This window comes from Pelobates fuscus, chromosome 4, assembly GCF_036172605.1.
Source record: "Pelobates fuscus isolate aPelFus1 chromosome 4, aPelFus1.pri, whole genome shotgun sequence".
In the NCBI taxonomy this organism is placed as follows: domain Eukaryota; kingdom Metazoa; phylum Chordata; class Amphibia; order Anura; family Pelobatidae; genus Pelobates; species Pelobates fuscus.
Window position 1 is genome coordinate 229477665 of NC_086320.1, and position 16298 is coordinate 229493962.

Below are 16298 nucleotides of genomic sequence, written 5' to 3' on the forward strand. Positions count from 1 at the left end.
GAAAAAATGTTGCAAGAGTGCCACTTCAACCAAAGAGTAACTGCTAGTAATATAATTCACATATAAGATGTATTTTTTTTCAAGACCTGCAATATAAACACTTTCTTTGAGGACCTAATTTGAATTGTTCACATAACACACTGCCCTGCAGTAAATGTTACTTGAAGGCCAAAAACAAATCATAGATCTGGTACCGTGCAGAAAATGAAATGACCATGTCAATAAAGTTTCCATTTTTCTAAACCACATCCTGGCCCAAAAAGAATTGACTATGCATAAAGCCATAACAGAACTATAACTGGACTATGTTCTTTTATTGTTTCTGTGCAGATTTTGCATGCAAACTTCACAATATTTAAAATATGTCCACTTTTTAAATTAAATAAATCATTTGTTGACATGTATCTTTCGGTCAGCTAGCTTAATGAATGAAATTATAGATACAACAAAACATATGTACTCCTCAAACCCATTCCCTCTTAATGATGTAAAGAGGTAAGGTAAATAACTTCCACAGGCTCTGTTGAATCTGATCGATTTAGGAGCACATGATGTTCTGAGTTAAACAGATATTGATTAGAGCTCAAAGATTCTAGATTTTATAATTACAAGGCATTTCTCAAAATTAGAGATAGAGAAATAAGTAGACATGAAAGTTACAACCATTTTTACAAATGGTACAATTGAATTAGTCTATTTTAAACTTTAGGCAACACATTTAAGCTCACAGAGATTATTTTAGTTTCACCTTAGTAACGGATGTATTAATATTTTAGTCTACCCTACACCCAGCTAAATTAATGAACCCCTTCAATTAACCACATGCTCTACCACGTATATAAATATAAAAGATCAGCCACTCGCAAAACAACCTGCATAATATTGTGTAGTTCACCCTTGTGCTGCCAAAACAGCTCTGATGCTTTGAGACATGGACTGCACAAGACCTCTGAACGTGTCCTATGGTATCTGGCACCAATATATTAGCAGCAGATCCTTTAAGTCCTGCAAGTTACAAGGTGGTGCCTTCATGGATTGGATTTGTTGTTCCAGTACATCACACAGATTCTTAATCTGACTGGCATCTGAGGAATTCGGAGGCCAAGGATACAACACTTTGTCATGTTCCTCAAACCATTTCTAAAAATGTTTGCAGTGTGGCAAGGAGCATTATTCTGCTGACAGAGGCCACTGCCACCAGATAACACTGTTGTCATAAAGGGGTGTAGTGGTCTGCAACATTCTCTAGGTAGTTGAAGTAACATCCACATGAATACCAGGACCTAAGGTTTCCCAGCATAACATTGCCCAGAGCATAACACTCTGCCGGCTTGCCTTTTTCCCATAGTGCATACTCCCACCATCTCTTCCCCAGGTAAATGATGCATATGCATCTGATTAGAAAGAAAAGTGATTAATCAGGTAAGGCAACCTTATTCCATTGCTCCATGATCCAATTCGGTAATCATGTCCCCATTGAAGGTGCTTTTGGCAGAGGACAGAGGTCATCATTGTTACTCTGACTGGTTTGCGACTATGCAGCTCCATACGCAGTAAACTGAAATGCACTGTGTGTTCTGACACTTTTCTATCATGACCAGCAAGTTTTTAATCAATTTGAGCTACAGTAGCTCTTCTGTGTGATCGGACCCCAAGGGCTTGCCTTCCTTCTCCATGTGCATCATTGAGCCTTGGGCACCCATGATCCTGATTCTAGTTCACCGGTTGTCCTTTCTTGCACCGCTTTTGGTAGGTACAAATCACTACATACTAGAAACACCTCTCGAGACTTGTTGTTCTGGAGATACTCTGACCCAGTCGTCTAGCAATCACTATCTGACTCTTGTCAAAGTCATTTAAATCTTTACACTTGATAATTTTCCTGCTTCCAACACATGAAATTCAAGAACTGACTGTTCACTTGCTGCCTAACATATACCACTCCTCGCCATTGCAATGATATAGCTGATGTTATTTACTTAACATACAAAACATTATGTATGTAGCCAAAGAAATGTAACCTCAATTTCAGTGCCCATTTCTACCTTTTCATATCCCCCTCATTTAATTACACAATTTTTTTCCCATCCCATAAAACCCATTTCACTATTTATTCTTCACATTTCATGTTCTGGATATCATTGCCCCGTCCTCTGCTCTCATATCCCCAAATTTCAATACCCGTGTCTCCAATTACATGGCAGTATTAAAGGGGTATTCTAAGTACACACCTCCCAAGAGTGCCTATTTTGGAGGATCAGTTCCTATATTGGGAATATAATACATGTCTTTAGAAATCAGTCTGTATGAATTAGATACATTGTTCTTGTTCTAAAATACATTTATTTGTAAAAAATTGTAGCAGTAAATCACCAACAATGTATCGGATTGGCCCTCCTGAGGCCACATTCCCACTCACACCCCTAAAATTAAAGTATGAGGTATGAACGCTTAAGGCACCTATCTTAATCAAACAGTTTTGGTATATAGACCCATTGTACAGCGCTGCGGAGTCTGTTGGCGTGTTAATAATAATAATAATAATAATATTAGATCATACTCCTGCAGTTCTACTGGTCAGTTCTCTTTTTGCAACTGGCCAAAGAATATCATTTGGGCCTGTTTAAATTACTGATGTCAAATTTTGTCAGCCCCTACACCCACATCCAAGCTTTTTTTCCAAGGTCACAAATAATTTATCCAAACTGCTGATGGATTACAACAAAGAGAAAGAAAATAACATCAACTTTCTTTTATATTTCACGGGCACTCTTTTCTAATTTTCTTTAATAAATATTATTTCAGCCATGTGTACAAGTTACCAAATTCATTGAAAAGACATGAACAAAGCTATTTAGTAACCTAGAAAAGCTTATGTTAAGTTACCGATTCATTTTATTCATGTTTTTAATGTATTAAACTACTTGTGACAGCTAAACTACATATCATGGAATACTGTTTGTACAATGAGAGGACAAGAAGAGGCAGAGAATCATCAGTTATCATCCAATTACAAGTCAAGGAAGATGTTCCAGATGTGCAGCAATGCATGAACGTTCAGAGGAGAATATTTCTGCTTTATTTTTATATTTTCTAAGATATTGTCTCATTAATGCAATAAAATGGCTCAATCCCAGCTTGAAATGTCATTGGAAGGGAATGTCTAATTGAGTCTAGCTTTTGTTGAGAAAGATAGATTTGAAATTTATTTTGTAGGATTAGTTAAAGATAAATCAATAAATGAAAATTAAAAACGGATTGCAGCAAACTCCTTTTCTGCTTTGCTGTAGGATTCCTGTCTTTTTGCCTTGACGGTGGTTAATCTTAGTGCCAGATATTCCTTTTACAATATTTACAATTTAACTTCAATACTGCAACAAGCTTAGTGTGCTATTATTATTTAAAATAAAGCATTTTATATTTGATAAAGGCAAAGGCTACAGTTCAAAAAAGGAAATACAAAACAGGCCAGATTTATGTGATATTACTAAGCAACAAAATAAAATATATCTTATTTTAAGCTTCTCATGCAGATGAACAAATATGACTGAATAAATAAATTTTTAAATTGTAACCATTTAAATAAACTACTGAAACAAAAATATTGGTTTGTTAAAATTAAAGTATACATGTATATTTATTAAATTTTGTTATGTGGTTATGTTTACAAATTTAAACATGAAAACTCAAAAGAGAAGAAAAAGGGGTTAACAGAAAAGACATTACATTAAGGATTGCAATGTGGCACATCATTTGCATAATAAGACTGATTTTCAAATGAGCGGTTCAGTGTTATGTAATTCTTCATACCTCAGATTTTAGCACAGCTCAAAAGTCGACTCTTATCTGCATACAGTACAGTAACTATGGCAACATAACACATACAATCCCCCTTTTCTTTTTAGAAGAGCTAAACTTTCTCAGTTTGGGAAACTTGCAGAAAAATAATGGAATATTCTACAGTGATATCATATGCCATCTAATTTCTGAATAGTATATTTTTTGTGTCATCTTCTCATGTTTTTTGTTTCTTTGTAATTATAGATATAGTACATGTTAGACATTTTAGGATTTCTAAAGTCTAGAAAAGTCTTTTTTAGTAGTTGGAAATAGAGGACATAGATATTTCCCTTGGAAACTTGAAAAAAAGAAGAAACTGTGATATTTGAGGTTGCAACATGAAGTTCTCTGACTTTGGGAGATACTGTGTAGTTCTTCTGCTGCTACTTCAGGAGTACGCATTCCAGTGGTCTTCAGTTCCCCATAATGCTGCACAGCATTCTCATGAAATGGGAGATGCCTTGAGATGGAGGCAGTTATTGAGCAGGTTGCAAAGTAAATATGGCAACCTCGCACGTCATACATGTGTCCTGAAAAAAACAGAACATGTGCCTTTCAATATCTATTTCATCATATTCAGGTGCTTCTTCTTGCTAACACACCTTCCATGAGATTTGGTGCTGCAGTGTTGATGCTGTATAAGAGCAGTCCATAACACCTAATATAATTCCACTCTTCTGATCAGTTTGTGCCTTGTTGTAGTTCTTGCTTCCTGGGAGTATTTATATCCAATTTTAATATTTTCTTGTTATTGACCTGACTTAATTTAGCTTATCTAACTCTTTGTATAGCTTGACCTTGGCTTTGTCGTTCTGCTGTTATTCAGACCTCGGCCGGACCGGCTTGCAGGAGTATTGTGCCCTGTTGGGTTTTTAGGTTAAGCATAGGTAATTTAAGGTATCTTATCTTTCCATTCATAGTTGGTTCATATTGTTTTTCTTGACCAGATCTCTGCATGTTTGGGTTACATATTCCTAACAGAAACTTAGCAGTGAATATAAAAGTGAGTGAATACGCTGATCGGGTTATATAACCTTAAGCCAGAGTGGTAAAAGCATTAGATGCAACAACCAAATATTGCCTTTACCATCAAAACATCTCCAACAATCTGACTGTTGTTGAATGTGACTTGTTTTAAGTAGAAAAACACATATAACTTATAATTGTAATAAATAATAACTACAGTTTATAGAAATCTAGAATATTAGATTTTAATATAGATATAGTAACATATTATAAATTATATAAGTGTCCTTTCACAAGGACAATTCTACAAATCATTGTTTTATGCTCTATTATCATATTATAAGACCTTGTGGATTAATTCTCCCCGCCCCCCAATTATTATAGCAAAGAACAGAATTCTGTCTTGGTTACAACCTGATAATCCCTAGTCAACAAATGCATCAAACATTCCCACATAATGTAAACAAGCAAATAATGGATTTATTACATTTACTATTTCTATTATACTGTTAGGGAATCCTGAAGTGGTGATTATTGGTCATTTCAAATACATTTATTTATAGGTGACATCATTATATGGTAAAAGATGTACTTTCTTTGGACATATGGTAAAATGTGGTTGCCCAAAATCCACTCATAATCCACTCATAATGGATAATGACATTGGTCTTATTAAAAATAAGATTGAACTCAGACTAAATAGAGGGATCGAAAAATGTAAATATATGAAATATCATATTTGAAAGAAATGAAAAAGATCTCTCATTGGTATAGTTTAATGGTTCTGAATAATTACTGAATTATTGTGTAGCATATCACCAATTTTCTTCATACTTAAGACTAAATTAATATATGGTCTTCAAAACATACTTGAACAAGAGAAAAATCTCAATGTATCCTTTCTGGTAAAATATTTTATAAATAAATAATATTGTAACGCAGAATAACTATCTCAAATTAGCAAACCCTCTATACCTGCTTTCCAATAGAAGGTGCTACATATCAGATACAGATGTTGACTAAGAGAGACCAACGCCAATAAACTAATACATTTAAAAGTTTACTCAAGCTGAGAACAGTGTGCTGTTGTCTGTATGCTATGCATCAAATATGCACAGAATCCACACATGCCAGCCCAGAACTCTCATTCCAGGCTGGCTAAAGATGCTGCCAGAGGTCAAGTTTTTCAATGGAATCTTGAACATTAAGAGTTAAAGCACAGTGCTGCCAGGAGTGTAACTCGACCTCTGGCAGCACTGTGCTTTAACTCTTTATGTGCAAGATTCCATTGAAAAATGCTGCACATACAGACTCCAACCAACATGACTAATTGATATGACTGAAGGAAGTGACAGCAACGAATATTCAAACTCTAAAAACTCCTCTTATGAGTGTCAAATCACCAGCGACACAGGGGTAACCATACCTACCATACTGCGCTGTGATTTTTTATACAGGCCCTGTTTAAATGGATATTTGCCAATAGGAGAATGTGGTCCTGGCTGGCAGTACAATCGCTACCATTAATCCTACTAAGGTGGAAAATAATTTAAATACATTTTGAAACAATAACGATTAGAATTTTTTTTTTTTTAAATGCATTGGTCCTGAAATCTTTCCTCATTGTTCCCTAGCACACTGCATACATACAGCAAAATATCCTCTGAATAAATATATATATTTAAAATTTTGTAACTGGAATTTCAACTTGGCTCATGTACAAAAGCATGCCCATGTGTTTTTAAACATTTGGATTCGAATACCCAAGATGACTTAGCTGGCAAGGAATGATTGTGGAGAGCTTTCAGTGTCACAAGTTGGAATACACAGATGTGGGACTATGAACAAGATCCAGATGGTAACTATTAGTGAGAAAAATTCAAGCTTACATTTTAATGAAAAAAATCCAGATGGTTTTAGTTGCTTTTTTTTTCAGACAAAGATTACCATTTGCCAAAAAACTGGTTCATGTTTAATTTATATATATTTTTGTTTTCATAAACATTTATTTATGGGTATTAGACAATTATTATACCTGCTTAAAACATGGATTTGAAGTTGGAACTGTTGTCTTTATCTTTTGCGCACAACAGATGGGGGGAAAAAAACATATTATAGTTGAAATGACTCATGAAATAACTCATCTTAAAACAAACTCTGCAGTATATAAAATATTATTATGCAATATGTAATCATATTTTTGGGGTAATTGATTTAATATATTCATTCATTCATTCCATTTGCATTAACATGAAAGCTATGCACCCGATGCCCAAGAGCAAAATACATTCGACTCGCTATGTCACAAACATAGAATCCAGGCAAAACAGCTTTCTTTATGCTACCGCAGATTGTTAGAAGTGGACAAACCAGATAAATTAAGGTACATGGTACAGTGGGAAACTGAGCTTTAGTGTACACTTGACAGGAGCAGATGGCTTGCAGCAATGGCATTTGTAAAAAATGCTATGCATTGACTAGATCATGTGGAGGCAGCTTATAAACTCTGGATGAGGTGGTACCTCAGCCCTGCTGCGTTAAGCCCTTATATACCCAGGTGCACAGCAGATATGTTGGCGATGCTGCCAACAAGTCGGCACTCTGAGCCATGTATTCTGGCACTGCCCTGTTCTGGCTACATACTGGAAGCGGGTACAATTATTAATAGAAAAATCTGGGGAAGGGAGTTCCGCTCACACCAGAGACCTACTTACTCCATATGATGCCCAAAACTCTGACACCGACATCACACTAGCAGCCAAACACTGCATAGCCTCCCTCTGGAAATCAACCACTGCATCGGAAATAGCGTTAGTCATTAGCAGGGTGAACCACACACAGCAACTTGAGAAAATATCACACATGATAAAGGGCACTTTAACAAAGTATGACGGAATCTGGTCAAAATGGACAGGGCTGCTAAATCGGGCCCCAAAGCACTCCTAAGTTTGTTAACAACCCCGCCACAATGGGGAAGGCCAAAAACACAACAAAAATCACACTCAATCACTTTATTTTGAACAAAGGTAAATGTAATAGCCGAGATGAGCCTGTCCGGGCTACCACCATTTTTATTTATATTTTCATTTTCCAGCAGCAGGGATACTGCCTGACAGCACAGCCAATCCCCTTGCAGTGCAGATACTTGGACACCTATTGCAACCATGTAACAGCTCTGTTAGAGTGATCACATGGCCCATGGGACCTAATTTGCCAAGGGGAGACTGTCTGGACTGTCAGGCAGTCACCCCAGACCCGGAGCAACGCCGATTGCTGGTGGGGGAACAGTGGCAATCAGGTAAGTAATTATGACGGTTCAGGATCATCATCATATCTAATTACAGTTTTTCAACAACCTAGTTCATAGACAATTAACTTTTTATAGTGTAAAAATGTATAATTTATAATGTATAATATTAAAAAAAAAATATTACCCTTGAATCATGCAATGAGTAAGCACACCATTTATACACTACAGTACTATGGTACACTATTGTACTTTATGGGATCTGAATTCAGCAGCAGGCTTTATTTTCTTGAAAACAAAAAATGCACCTAATGGTGCATTGTTGTAACAAATTCATCCACTTATGGTAATGTGGTTAATGGTATTTACCCTCCTGACAGGAATAGTTGTGCCCATCTACAGCCAACGGCCCGGATACCTGATAAACCCAGCATGTCTAAGGACGCTGGCCTCTGTGGATTTATGCCACCGTATAGCTCCATGACCGCCCACATTAAGAATGACGTCAGCGTGTGCACAACGTCACATGCACATGCACTTTTGAGGTCAAAGGCCGATTACAGACAATCGGAATAACAGGAGGGTTATTTAAACAGATTTTTACATTCTATCATTACCCTGTCATGGTTTCTGCCTGATGATAATCTGAGAGTGCTTTCCTGATCTTGATTTTTTGGTATTTGACTCTTGCTTCGTTCTGACTTCCCTGATTTCTGGTATCCTTGACTTTTGGCTTTTTCTCATCTCTGTGTCTGATTCTCTATCCCTGACCTCGGCAAGAATTCTGACTATTCTTGGATACGTTAAGTCCCGCCATTCTAAGGTCCGGTTAGACGTATTTCTTAGTCCTAGGTGTGATACAATTCTGCGTGTGGGATCAATTAGTAATCCTGACAATTGTCCTTTATACTATGAAGAACCTGTTCACCTTCTTCTGGGACTTATAGCCTGTCCCCAAATAATTTAGTGTAATTTTGATATAATTTCTACATTCCCAATAACTCCCAATAACACCCTCCTGTAGATATACTGCACAAAAAACTTCCAATAGCGCAGTATGCCTTCCCACTTTGCTACCTCCAGCATACCGAAAACAAGTGTAGCTCTTATCTTCTCTGGAGACACCTCATACTTCCCCATATATATTGCATATCAATTCCTTGAATTTCCTTCCTTTCTCTTTCATGCTGATACTTGTACTCACCATGTAATACACCCACATTTAGATGGTACACCAATGGTTCTATAAAAGTGGTTGATGAAGATGTGCCTTTTTTCTCTCCTTTTCTCGGTTATTGCATGTATCTAGAGCACTGAGTTTTTTACTCTTCTTCTCTGTTATAGCACAAATCTAGAGCATTGTTATTAAAACAATAGTAGACGTACCAGCTGTAGTAGTGTATAAATAGTATGCTTACTCATTGAATGGTTCTTTGTATATTTGTATGTGTATTTTTATGAGCACAGCAAATATGCCAATAATTAAACAAAAGTAGCTGAAAGGAATTGTAAAAGTATAGTAGAGCATCACAGATAAAATGAAAACATATTACACTTCTCTAACCAAACTGAAATTTGGTTGATAAGAATAGTACACAGGGAGGAAAAATGGTATCACCTGTATAATATGTTGCTGTCTTTTCTGTGAGCATGCCACACAAGATTTAGTCCAAGTACATCAATGTGTAGAAGATAAGATAGAGTTATGTAATTACAGTTTTTTTGCATATTGAAGAAAATGCATCAGTATTAAAAAAAGAAAACTTAATTGCTATGAAAATGAGCTGAATATCCATCTTTAAAGATACAAAACATAAATCTTTGGTATCACCCCACATTCCATTTAGAATGCTCGCTTTCCTTTTTCACTCACTGAGAGCACACTGTTTGGATGATTAACCATTGTGATTCCCCAATTATAATGAGCTATGCAACAGTTATCTTCTAGAAAGCCTTATCATATCTTCCCACAATCCGTCTGTCCTATTGGTCAGTTTCATAATGTCCTCAACCAAGATCATGTAGGGGGCTTTTTCATTGCCTCTATCTGCAAATCCATAATTAATCATAAGCAGCTGTAGTTTCTTTTCTCCTCTTATCTGCTATAGCATGTATCCAGAGCATTATTGTTAAAATAATAGTAGTGTTTCAGAAATGGCATGCTTTATCATTGTGTGATTCTTCGTATATTCTTGGGTGTATTTTGATGAGAGCAGCAAATAATACTCATAATTGAACAAAAGTGTTTCATATGAATTATGAATATACTAGAGTGCCACAGATAAAAATCTTACACTTTTCTAACCAAACAAAAAAGAATTTACATGTAAGAATGTTGTGTATTGCAGGATGCACACTTTTTAAAAAAAAAATAGCAACAAATATATATTACTGAATCTGAAATATGTATGTTGAAACAAACCATTTGGCAAAAAATACTGAATAATAATCTAAGACATTTTAATGGTGCTTATTTTCCCAGTAGAACTCAAAGAAATGTAGAAGCGTACACATAAGGGGATTGGGAAGATTGTAAAATCTTAAGTATACATGACAATTTATAAATCTTTGACACATAGATGTGATCTAACCTAATGTCTGAAAAAAAAAAGTGACTAGGTAAATCCGAAAAGAAAATTACACAGTACCAGCAGTGGAATAGCTCAGATATAGATAATGTATAAGGATGTAATGATTATGTATAGGACTGCATAAATAATTTCCCTAGAGTTGCACGCTCTGCTTTACGTGCTTCCTGGTTATAAAACTTGTGAGAATGTATCTGCTCTTTTAATGGTTGCTATGGTAAGGTACATCAATGAAATTACAACTGACATTATGATAGCAATGGGGGAGGGATAATTGTGGTGGTTGATATGAACAGTAAACACAAAGGTGTAATGGCTTCACTTGAAATCATCAATAAATATGACACCAGAATATGAGATAGACTACTTTGATTACAACATCTAGTTTTTGAACATATAGTGCATATTGGCAAAAATGCATTTTAGCAAAACCACTAATAGCAGCAATCCAGCTACTATTAAAATTAGCTGAATATCCATAAAGTACAAATAAATAACCACTCTCTTGTCTTTTTTTAACTCACTGAGAGCATACTGTTTGGATTATTAACCATTGCGATTCACCATTTATAATGAGCTACTCAAATGCATATCTGCTATAAACTCTTATCATATCTGCCCACAAAATATCCATCCCATTGGTCAATTTTATGACATCCTCAACAAAGATCAATAGATGGCCTTTTCCTTTACCCTTTCGACAAATCCATAGTTAACCGTATTCTTTTACAAAATACTTTTTTATCTCAGTACATAGAATACAAAGGAGTAATTACAATGAACTGATGATGGAAGCAACAACAGTAATCCCTATTAACAAAAATTAAACATAATCCGTTATTACCACAATAAAAATCAATATTGGAGTCGAGCATTATTGTACAAATTATATCCCTTTTTTTGAAGGCTTAAAATTGTAATTTTGTTTTCTGAAGGTTTCGTTCACAAGTGTAAGTCTACAAACAGACAGTTAAATTTTCTTGCAATATTTTCATAACCCAGATCGGTTTAATCTGTGATCACAACATAACTAAATAAAAAAAATGAAATTAATAAAAAACATCCCAGTGACACATACATAGAGTTAAATGGACTAATTATTGTCCTAAATTATTCCAGAATACTATTTACTCTTCATGAAATAGTGTCTGGATCAGTAAACTGAATATGTAATGAATAATTAATAAAACATATGCATGTTCCATTTGTTGTTGAGTGAAAATGTTTTGCTGTGAAATAACCTTGATGAAAAAAGTATGCATCATTTGAATGAATGACTATCTTTTGATTGTGATTGTAATTAATATGACAGTTGATACACCAGAGCCAAACAAATGTTTACTTCAGTAACAAAGCGTGGGCAGGTTAATATATGAACATCTAGAATGTAATTAGTCACAGTAATACAAATATACATTTCTTTTGTGCATCATTTGATATATCCTAGTATTTATGGAACGTGTCAGGATTCGTTTTCAGAATGCTTACCTATCTGTGCTTGTTCTGGTAACATTATGTTGTGGCCATTTTCAGTGTGCTTCTCAAAGCCAGTTGTAGATTCTGTTCATTTTAATAAAATCCAGAAATGGTCCAAAAACAGGAAATAATACTGAAAATGAATAGAACATTTTGATAAATATAACAAAATAAATATACTAGCAAGGGTGGATTATTTGAATAATAAAAACACTAAAATAAAACTAACATTATAAACAATAAGTGCAAAAATAAAAATAGAAGAAAAGAAAGTATAAAAAAAACATGGATATTATATTGGTAAAAAGTCAAGAAATTGGATCTTCATTGCTACATTTTTCCTCTAAAGAGTTTTCATAGCTATACCAAAACACACCCATTGTATTGCCCACAATGCCACTGCAACCATAGTTTTAAGATGTCTCTTCAATTAGGTCAAGGACCTTGCTCTCCTATGAACAACAGTCCTAGACTATGATTCTTCCTCCATGAAAGCTGAGATAATGTGGACAAGCAGGTAGTTCTTACTTCGCATCTCCTAAAACAAAGTCATATCAGATAGTAAAGCATGATGGCAGGTGGTAAAGTATGATATATCATACAATAAACATGTCGCCACTGCTCCAAAGTCCAATGATGACAATATTAAATTAATCTTAAAATTTAGTAATGTGAGAGTGGCTATATGGTAATGGAAACTCCTTTCCATGGAGTTGCCTTAGTTGTCTTGACATTGCATTCAGTGGTAGTTCTTCACTTGGCAGTGAGTGCACCAATAGAGGACAAATGGGGCATTGTTGGCAAAAAAGATTACCGCTTTAGCTCAAAGGTAAATTTTATAGCACCTCTTGCATATGTTGACTTAAGTCCTCCCAACCTCCCACACCCAATTTACACCCAATTAGCATGTTCTATGACCTTTGAATAAATGCAGAGTATTAAATACTATCAAAGTCAGCATATTGCAATTTGTAGCTTTATAATACAGACAAATTGACCTTTACCCATAAATTGTGAAACTGAATGTACAGGTCTACCTCTAACGTTTTGATTGTAGCACAATGTCTCACTCTATGCTTCATGTTGCATTTACTAGATGCTGTGTTATACTTCCAAAGACTCTGTTAATAATTTCCGTAAGAGCACAAAATTGCAAAATGTTAGTATTTGTAAAAGATGTTTAGATAGCAATTATTAGCTTCCTAAAATGTATCTTGGGCATCTTTAAGTTCCCAGTTTTGGTCAACACGTGTTTAGTTTGTGTTAAAAGTTGTAATCTAATGTTATCTTATTAACTCAAATATAAAAATACAAAACTTTTACTTGTTCAATTTGAATTCTAAACATTAATTTTTTTTAGTAATAGTACTGCATAGGTGTCCAGGTATTTTCAATCTCTAAACAATGAATACAAATCCGAAAATAAATCATCCTAAGATACATGCATCCATTTGCTTTTATTTTTCATTATTAGTGTGAAACGTACTCTGAAAAAAAGAATAAAGGATAAACACAATCTTCCCTTTCCTCTGTCTTGTGTGTTGACAATATTCACTCTGCTGTATTAAAAGGTGAACATTTTTATTCTGTAGGTGCTGCACCTTTTTCTGTAGTCACGTTTCATAATAAATAAATATATGTAAACTTGGATAATTAAAGGGGCACTATAGTCACCAGAACCACTACAACTAAATGTAGTTATGCTGGTGTCTATAGTGTGTCAATGCAGGCTTTTCAATGTAAACGCTGCCTTTTCAGTGTAAAGGCTGTTTTTACATTACTGCCTAGTCACTCAGAGGGCCACTATAGGTGCTTTCTATCTCACCTATGTTCAGTATCTGCACAATCTACATGGAGACACTGAACGATCTCCATAGAGATGCATTTATTTAATTAATTTAATGCATCTCTATGAGGTTATGCTGAATTGCGCAGCATAGCATTTTTGCCATGCATGTGAAATAACCTCTCAATGCATTCATATGGGAAAGCATTGGATTGGCTGAACCCAAGATTTATCACTTAGCCATGGAGTTGAGGTCAGTCTTGGTGAGACCTGCATGGTGAGGGAGGACAGTGGAGTAAAACTGCAATATGAGGGGGTCCAGCCAACAATACAGCCATTCCACCACTATTGTATTAGGAATACATATTTCTATTCGTGACACTACAGTGTGTCTTTAAATCATTTACTTGAGTAATGAAAAAAATCTAGAAAAACCTAACCGAGATAGATCATTTTGTAAGCAAAAATAATGACTGATGTATTGGGATTAAACATTGTAGTAATAATACAAACGGAAACAACTAAATCTTTTATCACCTGCTCACATTCTGGAGTTGTTAGTTAAAAGAATGCTGACCTTGGGCTCTTTAGCCATAAACATCTGTTTGAAAGATTTTGTTAAGAGTCTCCAATCATAGAATGGAATTTACCTCCACATTTCAAGAAGGATTTTAAGAACTTAAGAGATCTTCAGAAAAATGTTGTAATAGACCAACAGTCACACCTTGAATACAGTGTGCTGGTGTTTTCAAGTTATAAACTGAAAGTTCTATAATTTGCAGACAAGATTGAAACTAGATATTTGACTCAACTATACCATCTACTATTTGTTTTTCAAACAAATTTTATAATTGACTATATTTAAAATATAAAACTAAAACTAACCGATGTGATTCAGTCTTCAGAAATTTCAACTCCAAAAGATTGAAAAATATAAATTTTACTTGATTGAACAGTTAAGGTACTTTTGAATGAACACAGTTAGACATGACTAAAGCAGAAAAAGACTCATGCCTTTGGAGTTCAATCTTTTCTGCATTACTGATGCAGATGCTGATGTTTATAAAGCAAAACATATTTAATTTCAAACCAGTTTTAACAATTTTTCCTGCTTTATCTCATAACTGAAAATTCCATTCCCTTTTAAATGTTATAACCCAACTGTATATTTTTTCAGTGTTATAATTATTTATTTAAAAAGGAACACTTTAAACCCCTAACTTTACTTTTGCTTGCTCAAGTGCTTTAGGGGTTAACACAGTGTCTTCTCTTTCACACATTATAAAAATGGCAATTTCAAGAGAAATCAGCCAGTTGAGAAGGTGCTCTTTCTCACATACCTTATGTTCTAGCACAAAGTGGATGTGAGTGCATCTCAAAGAGAAGCATTGGTTTCAATGCTTCTCTATGAGAAGAACTGCTGGCAGATCATGGTGATTATAGTGCAACTGCATGTACCCTGCCTCTCAATGTTTATTATAAAAAAGCATGGGATTGGCTGAATGATTGGCAGTAACGATGATCTAACAGGGGCAGACTACAGCTGCAAAGAGGTTTCCTCTCTCATCTGGATTAAAGGTAAGTTAACTTGTTTTTATGGTGAACAGAATTGAGTGAGTTCCTTTAAAATCTAAACATTAGTTAAAATATCTCCATTAATTAGGGCAAGAATAATAGCACAACATTTTGTGACCACCGTGTCATGAAAACAGCCTAAAAGCAAATCAATAGGTCACTTTAAATATTTAAAAGTTATATAGGTGGTGTCTTTGGCTAAGTACGTAAAATATACAAATTAAATGAATTCATTGTGGATTGTAAATTTTTTTAAAAATACACCTGCCAAACCATTCTAAGAAACAATGCATGTAAATACAAATATATTGTGAGAACCAGGATGGTGAGACCACACCTTCCTCATTGAATATCAAATTATACCAACTAATGCACAGATGGAGAAAGATATTATTCTTTGAATGAAAGGCAGTGACCAAAGATAGGACCAACAACTGCAGGACCAACAACTGCGAAAATGTCAGGCCACTGGAATACGTAATTGTAGTCCTTATTGGTTTATATCATTTTAGCGATATATTTACAATAGCTATATATTTTCTGGCCAGCACAATGTATAGATTGATATTGGACATATATATATATATATATATATATATTATATACAAATAAGGTGCACTGTGTCTTTAAAACTTTGTACAAAACAGTGCAGAATAATATATTAATGTGCATATAAATATACAAAGTGCCAGTGTGCATGCATTTTAGTGATGTGCACTCCTTTGCAAAAGTGCTTCCACTGAGAAAGTTGTATAAAACACTTACAACAATATGTTGTTAAAATTGCAGGCAGCTCTGTATCATCTGAGCTAGAACTCAA

The 16298-nt window shown here is 34.8% G+C and overlaps 1 protein-coding gene across 1 annotated transcript in view; it reads right to left on the reverse strand.

Moving 5' to 3' along the window:
• The window catches only part of SEMA5A (semaphorin 5A), a 503768-nt gene that overhangs the window by 382301 nt on the left and 105169 nt on the right, over window positions 1-16298 (reverse strand). Inside the window, exon 2 of the mRNA XM_063451928.1 lies at window positions 12130-12250. The gene's annotated coding sequence lies outside the window, so the exon portion shown is untranslated. The remainder of the gene's footprint in view (window positions 1-12129; window positions 12251-16298) is intronic.